The sequence below is a fragment of the Leptodactylus fuscus genome, chromosome 1 (assembly GCF_031893055.1).
Source record: "Leptodactylus fuscus isolate aLepFus1 chromosome 1, aLepFus1.hap2, whole genome shotgun sequence".
NCBI classification, from domain to species: domain Eukaryota; kingdom Metazoa; phylum Chordata; class Amphibia; order Anura; family Leptodactylidae; genus Leptodactylus; species Leptodactylus fuscus.
In genome coordinates this window covers 1,465,628-1,482,493 of record NC_134265.1, presented here as the reverse complement: position 1 = coordinate 1,482,493, position 16,866 = coordinate 1,465,628, and positions in this window count along the sequence as shown.

Genomic DNA, 16,866 nt, shown 5'->3' with positions numbered 1-16,866 from the left:
CCGGCACCTCCACCAGTGAGCTGTCCCCAGCAGCCACCAACACGGTGGTACCAGGTCAATTGGGTCCTACACCCGGCACCTCCACCAGTGAGCTGTCCCCAGCAGCCACCAACACGGTGGTACCAGAGCTGCCGGAACCTTGCCAAGGTACTACAAAGAGTACAGAGCTGGGATCAGCTGATCGGTGCGGGGGCCGGGACATTCACTAGTGATCCAGTGAGATTGTACGGGACAAACCCCAAGTCATACACGCTGATACTCCCCTCCCCCTCCCGTCTATCGCTCATCTCTATCATCAGCCCGTCCATCAGTAACAAAGTCACAAAGAAGCAAAACTTGTATTTTATAGATCAGGGAAATAAATCCTCCGAATATAATGGTCAGACCCGACCCCAGGACAAGGCGCACGGTATACATGGAGTATAGCACATACTACACGTCAGTGGTGCAGACTATGGGGCGGAATACAGGCTACATATACAATGTCTCAGTGGTGCAGACTATGGGACTGTGATGTTGCGGCCTTCTCCAGGTGCACGGCTTTGCCACCATACGTGATGTGGTCATACAGCGATATCTTGGGCTGGTAGAGGCCGCCTCTAACCATCCGAGCTCAGCTGATCTTCTTGGTCCCCCCAGTCACGTGGATGATAGTTGGGTAAGTCTTCTCCGGCCTCAGTGACCATCCTGTCACCTTTGTGATATTCTTTAGAGTCCAGGATCCAGGACTCTCATCCTTCTGAGCCGAGGCCATGTTGTGGAGTCTCTAGGCTCTCAGTGACGTTGTGGCCTTCTCCAGGTGCACGGCTTTGCCGCCATACGTGATGAGGTCATACAGCGATATCTTGGGCTGGTAGAGGCCGCCTCTAACAATCCGAGCTCAGCTGATCTTCTAGGCCCAGCTCGGGAATGCACTTTGGTCGCCCTCAGAGAAACATTGGAAGGTTCCCTTGTAATTGACATCCGAGAAGACAATCCAAGGATCTCCTTGGACCTTGAGGGACTGAGCTTTCTGAAGAAACCCAACAGAGGAGAGCTCTGGTGCATCATTGTCCAAAGACACGGAGTCACCCTTGTATGGAAACTGAAAGTGTGTAGAAGATGGTCTGCAGTTATTCTGGTGTCCTCTGGAGTCTCCGAGTCTTCTCCTCACTTATAGTCCTCATCTCGGGGAAGGCCCAGCAGACTCAGGTCACTTTTACTTCTTCTCAACAATGATATTTGGAAACAGAAACCCTAGAGAAGGACTGATGACCCGGCACAATACGGCGAGGTCAACTGCAAGTCATCAGAGGTCAATCTCCAAAACTCTCTGCTCCAATCTCATTGTTCTTGAAAGAAGTCCTGGAATTGCCGGCCACAGGACAGTCCGTGAGGTCGGCACCTTCATGGTTATTCTTCAAGGATCAGCATTGGAGAGAATTGGGTGAAATCCCAACATCATGGGAACATACAAGGTGCTCAGGGCCTACAGATTACGGGGAGCAAATGGTCACGTGGACCTGTAACACCGGTCATGGTCCTGACCACAAACCTGGCACAGAATATCATCAACATGAAAGGGAAAGCCTTGGAGTTCTGCAGATCCCGCGATGGAGCAACAAGATATGCAAAGGACAAATGGGGCAAAATATTCAGCAGATGTTGGTGGATCTGCATGGAGTATGAGCATGGAGTATGATCATGGAGTATAAGCATGAGTATGAGCATGAGTATGAGCATGGAGTATGAGCATGGAGTATGGGCATGGAGTAGGAGCATGGAGTATGATCATGGAGTATAAGCATGGAGTATGGGCATGGAGTAGGAGCATGGAGTATGAGCATGAGTATGAGCATGAGTAGGAGTATGTAGTATGAGCATGGAGTATGGGCATGGAGTATGAGCATGAGTAGGAGTATGGAGTATGAGCATGAGCATGGAGTATGAGCATGGAGTAGGAGCATGGAGTATGAGCATGAGTAGGAGTATGTAGTATGAGCATGGAGTAGGAGCATGGAGTATGAGCATGAGTAGGAGTATGTAGTATGAGCATGGAGTATGAGCATGGAGTAGGAGCATGGAGTATGAGCATGAGTAGGAGTATGTAGTATGAGCATGGAGTAGGAGCATGGAGTATGAGCATGAGTAGGAGTATGTAGTATGATCATGGAGTATGGGCATGGAGTATGGGCATGGAGTATGGGCATGGAGTATGGGCATGGAGTATGAGCATGGAGTATGAGCATGAGTATGGAGTATGAGCATGGAGTATGAGCATGAGTAGGAGTATGGAGTATGAGCATGAGTAGGAGTATGGAGTAGGAGCATGGAGTATGAACATTGAGTATGAGTATGGAGTATGAGTATGGAGTATGAGCATGGAGTATGAACATAGAGTATGAACATAGAGTATGAGCATGGAGTATGAGCATGGAGTAGGAGCATAGAGTAGGAGCATGGAGTAGGAGCATGGAGTATGAGCATGGAGTATGAACATAGAGTATGAGCATGGAGTATGAGCATGGAGTAGGAGCATAGAGTAGGAGCATAGAGTATGAGCATGGAGTAGGAGCATGGAGTAGGAGCATGGAGTATGAGCATGGAGTATGAGCATGGAGTATGAGCATGGAGTATGAGCATGGAGTATGAGTATAAGCTCCTCCCCTATAGATCTGTATACGGCACATATACTCTCAGTCTTAGACTCCTCACTTGTCGCTCTTATACGTTGTGGTCATCGGAAGGATAAACAGCGACGCGGCGTCATATGTGAGAGCTCTGAGGAAACCGTGGTCATGTGTGCAGAGACGTGTCAGAGTCATCCGGATATAGAGACGTGGTCACTACTGGCAGTGTATCAGTATACAGGAGAGGGGATATATACCGAGACACAGCACGCGTATACTCACAGTATATACACACAGATGTACTCACAGTATATACAGATATATACACACACATATGTACAGGAATATACCGTCTCTTGCACAAGTCCTCACACCCCATGACCTTTGTCACATTTTGTCACAACCACAAACTTCAGTGGATTTTCTTGAGCTTTCCAGGCACATCCAGGGGAGCGACTCCGACTCCTACCACCACCAACATGGCCTGCAGGGCAGAGCTAGGCAGACTCCCCCTATGGCTCACCATACAGAAGAGGGCGCTAGCTTTCCAGGCACACATCCAGGGGAGCGACTCCTACCACCACCAAGCCTGGCTAAGCCACCGGAGCAAACCAGACACTCACCAACCAAACAGCAGCCAACCACCAAACCAAAAACACCAACAGATGATAACCAAGGCCGAAATAAAGGCGACCACAGAGGCAAACAGAGAGCGGTACATTGAAGAATGGAGAAACGAAATAAATAACTCCAAGAAACTCACCAATGTGTACCAATCCCTACAAAGGGACTACACCATGGCCACCTACCTGGAGAGAATACGCCACCCCAAGCACAGACAGACCCTGAGCCGGTACAGACTGAGCGCCCACAACCTAGAGATAGAGACGGGGCGATACAGGCAGACGTACAAGCCACGGGAGAAGAGACTGTGCCAGCACTGTGACCAGGGGGCCCTAGAAGACCAGACCCACTTCCTGCTACACTGCACCAAATACTCAGCTGTGAGGGCCGTCTACTACCAAAGACTCTCTGCCCACATCCCAGACTGGGAGAAGAGGAAACTCTACATCCTACTGGGAGAAGAAGAGGCCACTGTGGAGATCGCTGCCCAATACGTGTCCAGCTGTCACCAAACCAGAGGAAGATGAGACTCCACGGACTGTTATATTTATCCCAATACACCCGCCCCACCCCCACCTCCCCATATAGCGGTCACCAACTAAGAGGAAGATGAGACTCCACGGACTGTTATATTTATCCCAATACACCCGCCCCACCCCCACCTCCCCATATAGCGGTCACCAACGAAGAGGAAGATGAGACTCCAGGGACTGTTATATTTATCCCAATACACCCGCCCTGCCCCACCCCCCACCTCCCCATATAGCAGTCACCAACTAAGAGGAAGATGAGACTCCACGGACTGTTATTCCCCAAACCAACCGCCCCGCCCCACCCCACCTCACCATATAGCGGTCACCAAACCAGAGGAAGATGAGACTCCACGGACTGTTATATTTATCCCAATACACCCGCCCCACCCCCACCCCACCCCCCCCATATAGCGGTCACCAACGAAGAGGAAGATGAGACTCCACGGACTGTTATATATATCCCAATACACCCGCCCCACCCCACCTCCCCATATAGCGGTCACCAAATAAGAGGAAGATGAGACTCCACGGACTGTTATACCCCAAACCATCCACCCACCCCACCTCCCCATATAGCGGTCACCAACTAAGAGGAAGATGAGACTCCACGGACTCTTGTGGTAGGAGCCCGCCTGTAATCACAAGACATCTGCGGAGTCAGAGCTGCCAGGGGAGACAGAAGAGACATCAGACATTGTGACCTGAGAAAGGAACGAGACAAATAACAACGTCGCACTCAGATTTATTTATTGCAGAAGCTGCAGAAACCGGCTCGACAACTATCAGGGGAAGAAGAACCCGGAACCGAGGAAAACGACATCTCACCGCAACGAGGCCTCACCCTGACTGCAGGCAACAATCAGGAGATCACACCCAGGTAGTCAGAGATAGAGAGGGAACGTCAGGTAGTCAGAGACCGAGAGGGAACGTCAGGTAGTCAGAGACAGAGAGGGAACGTCAGGTAGTCAGAGACAGAGAGGGAACGTCAGGTAGTCAGAGACATAAAGGGAACGTCAGGTAGTCAGAGACAGAGAGGGAACGTCAGGTAGTCAGAGACATAGAGGGAACGTCAGGTAGTCAGAGATAGAGAGGGAACATCAGGTAGTCAGAGACAGAGAGGGAACGTCAGGTAGTCAGAGACATAGAGGGAACGTCAGGTAGTCAGAGACATAAAGGGAACGTCAGGTAGTCAGAGACAGAGAGGGAACGTCAGGTAGTCAGAGACATAGAGGGAACGTCAGGTAGTCAGAGATAGAGAGGGAACATCAGGTAGTCAGAGACAGAGAGGGAACGTCAGGTAGTCAGAGATAGAGAGGGAACGTCAGGTAGTCAGAGACAGAGAGAGAACGTCAGGTAGTCAGAGACAGAGAGGGAACGTCAGGTAGTCAGAGACAGAGAGAGAACATCAGGTAGTCAGAGACAGAGAGAGAACGTCAGGTAGTCAGAGACCGAGAGGGAACGTCAGGTAGTCAGAGACATAGAGGGAACGTCAGGTAGTCAGAGACAGAGAGGGAACGTCAGGTAGTCAGAGACAGAGAGAGAACGTCAGGTAGTCAGAGACATAGAGGGAACACCAGGTAGTCAGAGACAGAGAGGGAACGTCAGGTAGTCAGAGACAGAGAGGGAACGTCAGGTAGTCAGAGACAGAGAGGGAACATCAGGTAGTCAGAGACAGAGAGGGAACGTCAGGTAGTCAGAGACAGAGAGGGAACGTCAGGTAGTCAGAGACAGAGAGGGAACGTCAGGTAGTCAGAGACAGAGAGAGAACATCAGGTAGTCAGAGACAGAGAGAGAACATCAGGTAGTCAGAGACAGAGAGGGAACATCAGGTAGTCAGAGACAGAGAGGGAACGTCAGGTAGTCAGAGACAGAGAGGGAACGTCAGGTAGTCAGAGACAGAGAGGAAACATCAGGTAGTCAGAGACAGAGAGGGAACGTCAGGTAGTCAGAGACAGAGAGGGAACGTCAGGTAGTCAGAGACAGAGAGAGAACATCAGGTAGTCAGAGACAGAGAGGGAACGTCAGGTAGTCAGAGACAGAGATAAAACATCAGCTAGTCAGAGACAGAGAGGGAACGTCAGGTAGTCAGAGACAGAGAGGGAACGTCAGGTAGTCAGAGACAGAGAGGGAACGTCAGGTAGTCAGAGACAGAGAGGGAACGTCAGGTAGTCAGAGACAGAGAGGGACCGTCAGGTAGTCAGAGACAGAGAGGGAACGTCAGGTAGTCAGAGACAGAGAGGGAACGTCAGGTAGTCAGAGACAGAGAGGGAACGTCAGGTAGTCAGAGACAGAGAGGGAACGTCAGGTAGTCAGAGACAGAGAGGGAACGTCAGGTAGTCAGAGACAGAGAGGGAACGTCAGGTAGTCAGAGACATAAAGGGAACGTCAGGTAGTCAGAGACAGAGAGGGAACGTCAGGTAGTCAGAGACATAGAGGGAACGTCAGGTAGTCAGAGATAGAGAGGGAACATCAGGTAGTCAGAGACAGAGAGGGAACGTCAGGTAGTCAGAGATAGAGAGGGAACGTCAGGTAGTCAGAGACAGAGAGAGAACGTCAGGTAGTCAGAGACAGAGAGGGAACGTCAGGTAGTCAGAGACAGAGAGAGAACATCAGGTAGTCAGAGACAGAGAGAGAACGTCAGGTAGTCAGAGACCGAGAGGGAACGTCAGGTAGTCAGAGACATAGAGGGAACGTCAGGTAGTCAGAGACAGAGAGGGAACGTCAGGTAGTCAGAGACAGAGAGAGAACGTCAGGTAGTCAGAGACATAGAGGGAACACCAGGTAGTCAGAGACAGAGAGGGAACGTCAGGTAGTCAGAGACAGAGAGGGAACGTCAGGTAGTCAGAGACAGAGAGGGAACATCAGGTAGTCAGAGACAGAGAGGGAACGTCAGGTAGTCAGAGACAGAGAGGGAACGTCAGGTAGTCAGAGACAGAGAGGGAACGTCAGGTAGTCAGAGACAGAGAGAGAACATCAGGTAGTCAGAGACAGAGAGAGAACATCAGGTAGTCAGAGACAGAGAGGGAACATCAGGTAGTCAGAGACAGAGAGGGAACGTCAGGTAGTCAGAGACAGAGAGGGAACGTCAGGTAGTCAGAGACAGAGAGGAAACATCAGGTAGTCAGAGACAGAGAGGGAACGTCAGGTAGTCAGAGACAGAGAGGGAACGTCAGGTAGTCAGAGACAGAGAGAGAACATCAGGTAGTCAGAGACAGAGAGGGAACGTCAGGTAGTCAGAGACAGAGAGAGAACATCAGGTAGTCAGAGACAGAGAGGGACCGTCAGGTAGTCAGAGACAGAGATAAAACATCAGGTAGTCAGAGACAGAGAGGGAACGTCAGGTAGTCAGAGACAGAGAGGGACCGTCAGGTAGTCAGAGACAGAGAGAGAACATCAGGTAGTCAGAGACAGAGAGGGAACGTCAGGTAGTCAGAGACAGAGAGAGAACGTCAGGTAGTCAGAGACCAAGAGGGAATGTCAGGTAGTCAGAGACAGAGAGAGAACATCAGGTAGTCAGAGACAGAGAGGGACCGTCAGGTAGTCAGAGACAGAGATAAAACATCAGCTAGTCAGAGACAGAGAGGGAACGTCAGGTAGTCAGAGACAGAGAGGGAACGTCAGGTAGTCAGAGACAGAGAGGGAACGTCAGGTAGTCAGAGACAGAGAGGGAACGTCAGGTAGTCAGAGACAGAGAGGGACCGTCAGGTAGTCAGAGACAGAGAGGGAACGTCAGGTAGTCAGAGACAGAGAGGGAACGTCAGGTAGTCAGAGACAGAGAGGGAACGTCAGGTAGTCAGAGACAGAGAGGGAACGTCAGGTAGTCAGAGACAGAGAGGGAACGTCAGGTAGTCAGAGACAGAGAGGGAACGTCAGGTAGTCAGAGACAGAGAGGGAACGTCAGGTAGTCAGAGACAGAGAGGGAACGTCAGCTAGTCAGAGACAGAGAGGGAACGTCAGGTAGTCAGAGACAGAGAGGGAACGTCAGGTAGTCAGAGACAGAGAAGGAACGTCAGGTAGTCAGAGACAGAGAGGGAACGTCAGGTAGTCAGAGACAGAGAGGGAACGTCAGGTAGTGAGAGACAGACAGGGAACATCAGGTAGTCAGAGACAGAGAGAGAACGTCAGGTAGTCAGAGACAGAGAGGGAACGTCAGGTAGTCAGAGACAGAGAGGGAACGTCAGGTAGTCAGAGACAGAGAGGGAACGTCAGGTAGTCAGAGACAGAGAGGGAACGTCAGGTAGTCAGAGACAGAGAGGGAACGTCAGGTAGTCAGAGACAGAGAGGGAACGTCAGGTAGTCAGAGACAGAGAGGGAACGTCAGGTAGTCAGAGACATAAAGGGAACATCAGGTAGTCAGAGACAGAGAGGGAACGTCAGGTAGTCAGAGACAGAGAGGGAACGTCAGGTCGCCAGAGACAGAGAGAGAACGTCAGGTAGTCAGAGACAGAGAGGTAATGTCAGGTAGTCAGAGACAGAGAGGGAACGTCAGGTAGTCAGAGACAGAGAGGGAACGTCAGGTAGTCAGAGACAGAGAGGGAACATCAGGTAGTCAGAGACAGAGAGGGAACGTCAGGTAGTCAGAGACAGAGAGGGAACGTCAGGTAGTCAGAGATAGAGAGGGAACGTCAGGTAGTCAGAGACAGAGAGAGAACGTCAGGTAGTCAGAGACAGAGAGGGAACGTCAGGTAGTCAGAGACAGAGAGAGAACGTCAGGTAGTCAGAGACAGAGAGAGAACGTCAGGTAGTCAGAGACCGAGAGGGAACGTCAGGTAGTCAGAGACATAGAGGGAACGTCAGGTAGTCAGAGACAGAGAGGGAACGTCAGGTAGTCAGAGACAGAGAGGGAACGTCAGGTAGTCAGAGACAGAGAGAGAACGTCAGGTAGTCAGAGACCGAGAGGGAACGTCAGGTAGTCAGAGACAGAGAGAGAACGTCAGGTAGTCAGAGACAGAGAGAGAACGTCAGGTAGTCAGAGACATAGAGGGAACATCAGGTAGTCAGAGACAGAGAGGGAACGTCAGGTAGTCAGAGACAGAGAGGGAACGTCAGGTAGTCAGAGACAGAGAGAGAACGTCAGGTAGTCAGAGACAGAGAGAGAACGTCAGGTAGTCAGAGACCGAGAGGGAACGTCAGGTAGTCAGAGACATAGAGGGAACGTCAGGTAGTCAGAGACAGAGAGGGAACGTCAGGTAGTCAGAGATAGAGAGGGAACATCAGGTAGTCAGAGACATAGAGGGAACGTCAGGTAGTCAGAGACAGAGAGGGAACGTCAGGTAGTCAGAGACAGAGAGGGAACGTCAGGTAGTCAGAGATAGAGAGGGAACGTCAGGTAGTCAGAGACAGAGAGAGAACGTCAGGTAGTCAGAGACAGAGAGGGAACGTCAGGTAGTCAGAGACAGAGAGAGAACGTCAGGTAGTCAGAGACAGAGAGAGAACGTCAGGTAGTCAGAGACCGAGAGGGAACGTCAGGTAGTCAGAGACATAGAGGGAACGTCAGGTAGTCAGAGACAGAGAGGGAACGTCAGGTAGTCAGAGACAGAGAGAGAACGTCAGGTAGTCAGAGACATAGAGGGAACATCAGGTAGTCAGAGACAGAGAGGGAACGTCAGGTAGTCAGAGACAGAGAGGGAACGTCAGGTAGTCAGAGACAGAGAGGGAACATCAGGTAGTCAGAGACAGAGAGGGAACGTCAGGTAGTCAGAGACAGAGAGGGAACGTCAGGTAGTCAGAGACAGAGAGAGAACATCAGGTAGTCAGAGACAGAGAGAGAACATCAGGTAGTTAGAGACAGAGAGGGAACATCAGGTAGTCAGAGACAGAGATAAAACATCAGGTAGTCAGAGACAGAGAGGGAACGTCAGGTAGTCAGAGACAGAGAGGGAACGTCAGGTAGTCAGAGACAGAGAGGGAACGTCAGGTAGTCAGAGACAGAGAGGGAACGTCAGGTAGTCAGAGACAGAGAGAGAACATCAGGTAGTCAGAGACAGAGAGGGAACATCAGGTAGTCAGAGACAGAGAGGGAACGTCAGGTAGTCAGAGACAGAGAGGGAACGTCAGGTAGTCAGAGACAGAGAGGAAACATCAGGTAGTCAGAGACAGAGAGGGAACGTCAGGTAGTCAGAGACAGAGAGGGAACGTCAGGTAGTCAGAGACAGAGAGGGAACGTCAGGTAGTCAGAGACAGAGAGAGAACATCAGGTAGTCAGAGACAGAGAGGGACCGTCAGGTAGTCAGAGACAGAGATAAAACATCAGGTAGTCAGAGACAGAGAGGGAACGTCAGGTAGTCAGAGACAGAGAGGGAACGTCAGGTAGTCAGAGACAGAGAGAGAACGTCAGGTAGTCAGAGACCAAGAGGGAATGTCAGGTAGTCAGAGACAGAGAGGGAACGTCAGGTAGTCAGAGACAGAGAGGGAACGTCAGGTAGTCAGAGACAGAGAGGGAACGTCAGGTAGTCAGAGACAGAGAGGGACCGTCAGGTAGTCAGAGACAGAGATAAAACATCAGCTAGTCAGAGACAGAGAGGGAACGTCAGGTAGTCAGAGACAGAGAGGGAACGTCAGGTAGTCAGAGACAGAGAGGGAACGTCAGGTAGTCAGAGACAGAGAGGGAACGTCAGGTAGTCAGAGACAGAGAGGGAACGTCAGGTAGTCAGAGACAGAGAGGGACCGTCAGGTAGTCAGAGACAGAGATAAAACATCAGCTAGTCAGAGACAGAGAGGGAACGTCAGGTAGTCAGAGACAGAGAGGGAACGTCAGGTAGTCAGAGACAGAGAGAGAACATCAGGTAGTCAGAGACAGAGAGGGACCGTCAGGTAGTCAGAGACAGAGAGGGAACGTCAGGTAGTCAGAGACAGAGAGGGAACGTCAGGTAGTCAGAGACAGAGAGGGAACGTCAGATAGTCAGAGACAGAGAGGGAACGTCAGGTAGTCAGAGACAGAGAGGGACCGTCAGGTAGTCAGAGACAGAGAGGGAACGTCAGGTAGTCAGAGACAGAGAGGGAACGTCAGGTAGTCAGAGACAGAGAAGGAACGTCAGATAGTCAGAGACAGAGAGGGAACGTCAGGTAGTCAGAGACAGAGAGGGAACGTCAGGTAGTCAGAGACAGAGAGGGAACGTCAGGTAGTCAGAGACAGAGAGGGAACGTCAGGTAGTCAGAGACAGAGAGGGAACGTCAGGTAGTCAGAGACAGAGAGGGAACGTCAGGTAGTCAGAGACAGAGAGGGAACGTCAGCTAGTCAGAGACAGAGAGGGAACGTCAGGTAGTCAGAGACAGAGAGGGAACGTCAGGTAGTCAGAGACAGAGAAGGAACGTCAGGTAGTCAGAGACAGAGAGGGAACGTCAGGTAGTCAGAGACAGAGAGGGAACGTCAGGTAGTCAGAGACAGAGAGGGAACGTCAGGTAGTCAGAGACAGAGAGGGAACGTCAGGTAGTCAGAGACAGAGAGGGAACGTCAGGTAGTCAGAGACAGAGAGGGAACGTCAGGTCGCCAGAGACAGAGAGAGAACGTCAGGTAGTCAGAGACATAGAGGGAACGTCAGGTAGTCAGAGACATAGAGGGAACGTCAGGTAGTCAGAGACAGAGAGGGAACGTCAGGTAGTCAGAGACAGAGAGGGAACATCAGGTAGTCAGAGACAGAGAGGGAACGTCAGATAGTCAGAGACAGAGAGGGAACATCAGGTAGTCAGAGACAGAGAGGGAACGTCAGGTAGTCAGAGACATAGAGGGAACGTCAGGTAGTCAGAGACAGAGAGGGAACGTCAGGTAGTCAGAGACAGAGAGGGAACGTCAGGTAGTCAGAGACAGAGAGGGAACGTCAGATAGTCAGAGACAGAGAGGGAACGTCAGGTAGTCAGAGACAGAGAGGGAACATCAGGTAGTCAGAGACATAGAGGGAACGTCAGGTAGTCAGAGACAGAGAGAGAACATCAGGTAGTCAGAGACAGAGAGGAAACATCAGGTAGTCAGAGACAGAGAGAGAACATCAGGTAGTCAGAGACAGAGAGGAAACATCAGGTAGTCAGAGACAGAGAGAGAACATCAGGTAGTCAGAGACAGAGAGGAAACATCAGGTAGTCAGAGACAGAGAGGAAACATCAGGTAGTCAGAGACAGAGAGGAAACATCAGGTAGTCAGAGACAGAGAGGGAACATCAGGTAGTCAGAGACAGAGAGGGAACATCAGGTAGTCAGAGAAAGAGATAAAACATCAGGTAGTCAGAGACAGAGAGGGAACATCAGGTAGTCAGAGACAGAGATAAAACATCAGGTAGTCAGAGACAGAGAGGGAACATCAGGTAGTCAGAGACATAAAGGGAACATCAGGTAGTCAGAGACATAAAGGGAACATCAGGTAGTCAGAGACAGAGAGGGACCGTCAGGTAGACAGAGACAGAGAGGGAACGTCAGGTAGTCAGAGACATAAAGGGAACATCAGGTAGTCAGAGACAGAGAAGGAACGTCAGGTAGTCAGAGACATAGAGGGAACGTCAGGTAGTCAGAGACAGAGAGGGAACATCAGGTAGTCAGAGACAGAGAGGGAACATCAGGTAGTCAGAGACAGAGAGGAAACATCAGGTAGTCAGAGACAGAGAGGGAACGTCAGATAGTCAGAGACATAGAGGGAACGTCAGGTAGTCAGAGACAGAGAGAGAACATCAGGTAGTCAGAGACAGAGAGAGAACATCAGGTAGTCAGAGACAGAGAGGGAACGTCAGGTAGTCAGAGACAGAGAGGGACCGTCAGGTAGTCAGAGACATAGAGGGAACGTCAGGTAGTCAGAGACAGAGAGGGAACGTCAGGTAGTCAGAGACAGAGAGGGAACGTCAGGTAGTCAGAGACAGAGAGGGAACGTCAGGTAGTCAGAGACAGAGAGGGAACGTCAGGTAGTCAGAGACAGAGAGGGAACGTCAGGTAGTCAGAGACAGAGAGGGAACGTCAGGTAGTCAGAGACAGAGAGAGAACATCAGGTAGTCAGAGACAGAGAGGGAACATCAGGTAGTCAGAGACAGAGAGGGAACGTCAGGTAGTCAGAGACAGAGAGGGACCGTCAGGTAGTCAGAGACATAGAGGGAACGTCAGGTAGTCAGAGACAGAGAGGGAACGTCAGGTAGTCAGAGACAGAGAGGGAACGTCAGGTAGTCAGAGACAGAGAGGGAACGTCAGGTAGTCAGAGACAGAGAGGGAACGTCAGGTAGTCAGAGACAGAGAGGGAACGTCAGGTAGTCAGAGACAGAGAGGGAACGTCAGGTAGTCAGAGACAGAGAGGGAACGTCAGGTAGTCAGAGACAGAGAGGGAACGTCAGGTAGTCAGAGACAGAGAGGGAACGTCAGGTAGTCAGAGACAGAGAGGGAACGTCAGGTAGTCAGAGACAGAGAGGAAACATCAGGTAGTCAGAGACAGAGAGGGAACATCAGGTAGTCAGAGACAGAGAGGGAAGGTCAGGTAGTCAGAGACAGAGAGGGACCGTCAGGTAGTCAGAGACAGAGAGAGAACGTCAGGTAGTCAGAGACAGAGAGGGAACGTCAGGTAGTCAGAGACAGAGAGGGAACGTCAGGTAGTCAGAGACAGAGAGAGAACATCAGGTAGTCAGAGACAGAGAAGGAACGTCAGATAGTCAGAGACATAGAGGGAACGTCAGGTAGTCAGAGACAGAGAGGGAACGTCAGGTAGTCAGAGACATAGAGGGAACGTCAGGTAGTCAGAGACAGAGAGGGAACATCAGGTAGTCAGAGACAGAGAGGGAACATCAGGTAGTCAGAGACAGAGAGGAAACATCAGGTAGTCAGAGACAGAGAGGGAACGTCAGATAGTCAGAGACAGAGAGGGAACGTCAGGTAGTCAGAGACAGAGATAAAACATCAGGTAGTCAGAGACAGAGAGAGAACATCAGGTAGTCAGAGACAGAGAGGGAACATCAGGTAGTCAGAGACAGAGAGGGAACGTCAGGTAGTCAGAGACAGAGAGGGAACGTCAGGTAGTCAGAGACAGAGAGAGAACATCAGGTAGTCAGAGACAGAGAGGGAACATCAGGTAGTCAGAGACAGAGAGGGAACGTCAGGTAGTCAGAGACAGAGAGGGACCGTCAGGTAGTCAGAGACATAGAGGGAACGTCAGGTAGTCAGAGACAGAGAGGGAACGTCAGGTAGTCAGAGACAGAGGGAACGTCAGGTAGTCAGAGACAGAGAGGGAACGTCAGGTAGTCAGAGACAGAGAGGGAACGTCAGGTAGTCAGAGACAGAGAGGGAACGTCAGGTAGTCAGAGACAGAGAGGGAACGTCAGGTAGTCAGAGACAGAGAGGGAACGTCAGGTAGTCAGAGACAGAGAAGGAACGTCAGGTAGTCAGAGATAGAGAGGGAACGTCAGGTAGTCAGAGACAGAGAGGGAACATCAGGTAGTCAGAGACAGAGAGGGAACGTCAGGTAGTCAGAGACAGAGAGGGAACGTCAGGTAGTCAGAGACAGAGAGGGAACATCAGGTAGTCAGAGACAGAGAGGGAACGTCAGGTAGTCAGAGACATAGAGGGAACGTCAGGTAGTCAGAGACAGAGAGGGAACATCAGGTAGTCAGAGACAGAGAGGGAACGTCAGATAGTCAGAGACATAGTGGGAACGTCAGGTAGTCAGAGACAGAGAGGGAACATCAGGTAGTCAGAGACAGAGAGGGAACGTCAGATAGTCAGAGACAGAGAGGGAACGTCAGGTAGTCAGAGACAGAGAGAGAACATCAGGTAGTCAGAGACAGAGAGGGAACATCAGGTAGTCAGAGACAGAGAAGGAACGTCAGATAGTCAGAGACAGAGAGGGAACGTCAGGTAGTCAGAGACAGAGAGGGAACGTCAGGTAGTCAGAGACAGAGAGGGAACGTCAGGTAGTCAGAGACAAAGAGGGAACGTCAGATAGTCAGAGACAGAGAGGGAACGTCAGGTAGTCAGAGACAGAGAGGGAACATCAGGTAGTCAGAGACAGAGAGGGAACGTCAGGTAGTCAGAGACAGAGAGAGAACATCAGGTAGTCAGAGACAGAGAGGGAACATCAGGTAGTCAGAGACAGAGAGGGAACGTCAGGTAGTCAGAGACAGAGAGGGACCGTCAGGTAGTCAGAGACATAGAGGGAACATCAGGTAGTCAGAGACAGAGAAGGAACGTCAGATAGTCAGAGACAGAGAGGGAACGTCAGGTAGTCAGAGACAGAGAGGGAACGTCAGGTAGTCAGAGACATAAAGGGAACATCAGGTAGTCAGAGACAGAGAGGGACCATCAGGTATTCAGAGACAGAGAGAGAACGTCAGGTAGTCAGAGACATAGAGGGAACGTCAGGTAGTCAGAGACAGAGAGGGAACGTCAGGTAGTCAGAGACAGAGAGGGAACGTCAGGTAGTCAGAGACAGAGAGGGAACGTCAGGTAGTCAGAGACATAGAGGGAACATCAGGTAGTCAGAGACAGAGAGGGACCGTCAGGTAGTCAGAGACAGAGAGAGAACGTCAGGTAGTCAGAGACATAAAGGGAACATCAGGTAGTCAGAGACAGAGAGGGACCGTCAGGTAGTCAGAGACAGAGAGGGAACATCAGGTAGTCAGAGACAGAGAGGGAACGTCAGGTAGTCAGAGACAGAGAGAGACCGTCAGGTAGTCAGAGACAGAGAGAGAACGTCAGGTAGTCAGAGACATAGAGGGAACGTCAGGTAGTCAGAGACAGAGAGGGAACGTCAGGTAGTCAGAGACAGAGAGGGAACGTCAGGTAGTCAGAGACAGAGAGGGAACGTCAGGTAGTCAGAGACAGAGAGGGAACGTCAGGTAGTCAGAGACAGAGAGGGAACGTCAGGTAGTCAGAGACATAGAGGGAACGTCAGGTAGTCAGAGACATAAAGGGAACATCAGGTAGTCAGAGACAGAGAGGGAACGTCAGGTAGTCAGAGACAGAGAAGGAACGTCAGATAGTCAGAGACATAGAGGGAACGTCAGGTAGTCAGAGACATAGAGGGAACGTCAGGTAGTCAGAGACAGAGAGGGAACATCAGGTAGTCAGAGACAGAGAGGGAACGTCAGGTAGTCAGAGACAGAGAGGGAACGTCAGGTAGTCAGAGACATAGAGGGAACGTCAGGTAGTCAGAGACAGAGAGGGAACGTCAGGTAGTCAGAGACCGAGAGGGAACATCAGGTAGTCAGAGACAGAGAGGGAACGTCAGGTAGTCAGAGACAGAGAGAGAACGTCAGGTAGTCAGAGACAGAGATAAAACATCAGGTAGTCAGAGACAGAGAGGGAACGTCAGGTAGTCAGAGACAGAGAGGGAACATCAGGTAGTCAGAGACAGAGAGGGAACGTCAGGTAGTCAGAGACATAGAGGGAACGTCAGGTAGTCAGAGACAGAGAGGGAACGTCAGGTAGTCAGAGACCGAGAGGAAACATCAGGTAGTCAGAGACAGAGAGGGAACGTCAGGTAGTCAGAGACAGAGAGAGAACATCAGGTAGTCAGAGACAGAGATAAAACATCAGGTAGTCAGAGACAGAGAGGGAACGTCAGGTAGTCAGAGACAGAGAGGGAACATCAGGTAGTCAGAGACAGAGAGGGAACGTCAGGTAGTCAGAGACAGAGATAAAACATCAGGTAGTCAGAGACAGAGAGGGAACGTCAGATAGTCAGAGACAGAGAGGGAACGTCAGGTAGTCAGAGACAGAGAGAGAACGTCAGGTAGTCAGAGACATAAAGGGAACATCAGGTAGTCAGAGACAGAGAGGGACCGTCAGGTAGTCAGAGACAGAGAGGGAACATCAGGTAGTCAGAGACATAAAGGGAACATCAGGTAGTCAGAGACAGAGAGAGACCGTCAGGTAGTCAGAGACAGAGAGAGAACGTCAGGTAGTCAGAGACATAGAGGGAACGTCAGGTAGTCAGAGACAGAGAGGGAACGTCAGGTAGTCAGAGACAGAGAGGGAACGTCAGGTAGTCAGAGACAGAGAGGGAACGTCAGGTAGTCAGAGACAGAGAGGGAACGTCAGGTAGTCAGAGACAGAGAGGGAACGTCAGGTAGTCAGAGACAGAGAGGGAACGTCAGGTAGTCAGAGACAGAGAGAGAACGTCAGGTAGTCAGAGACAGAGA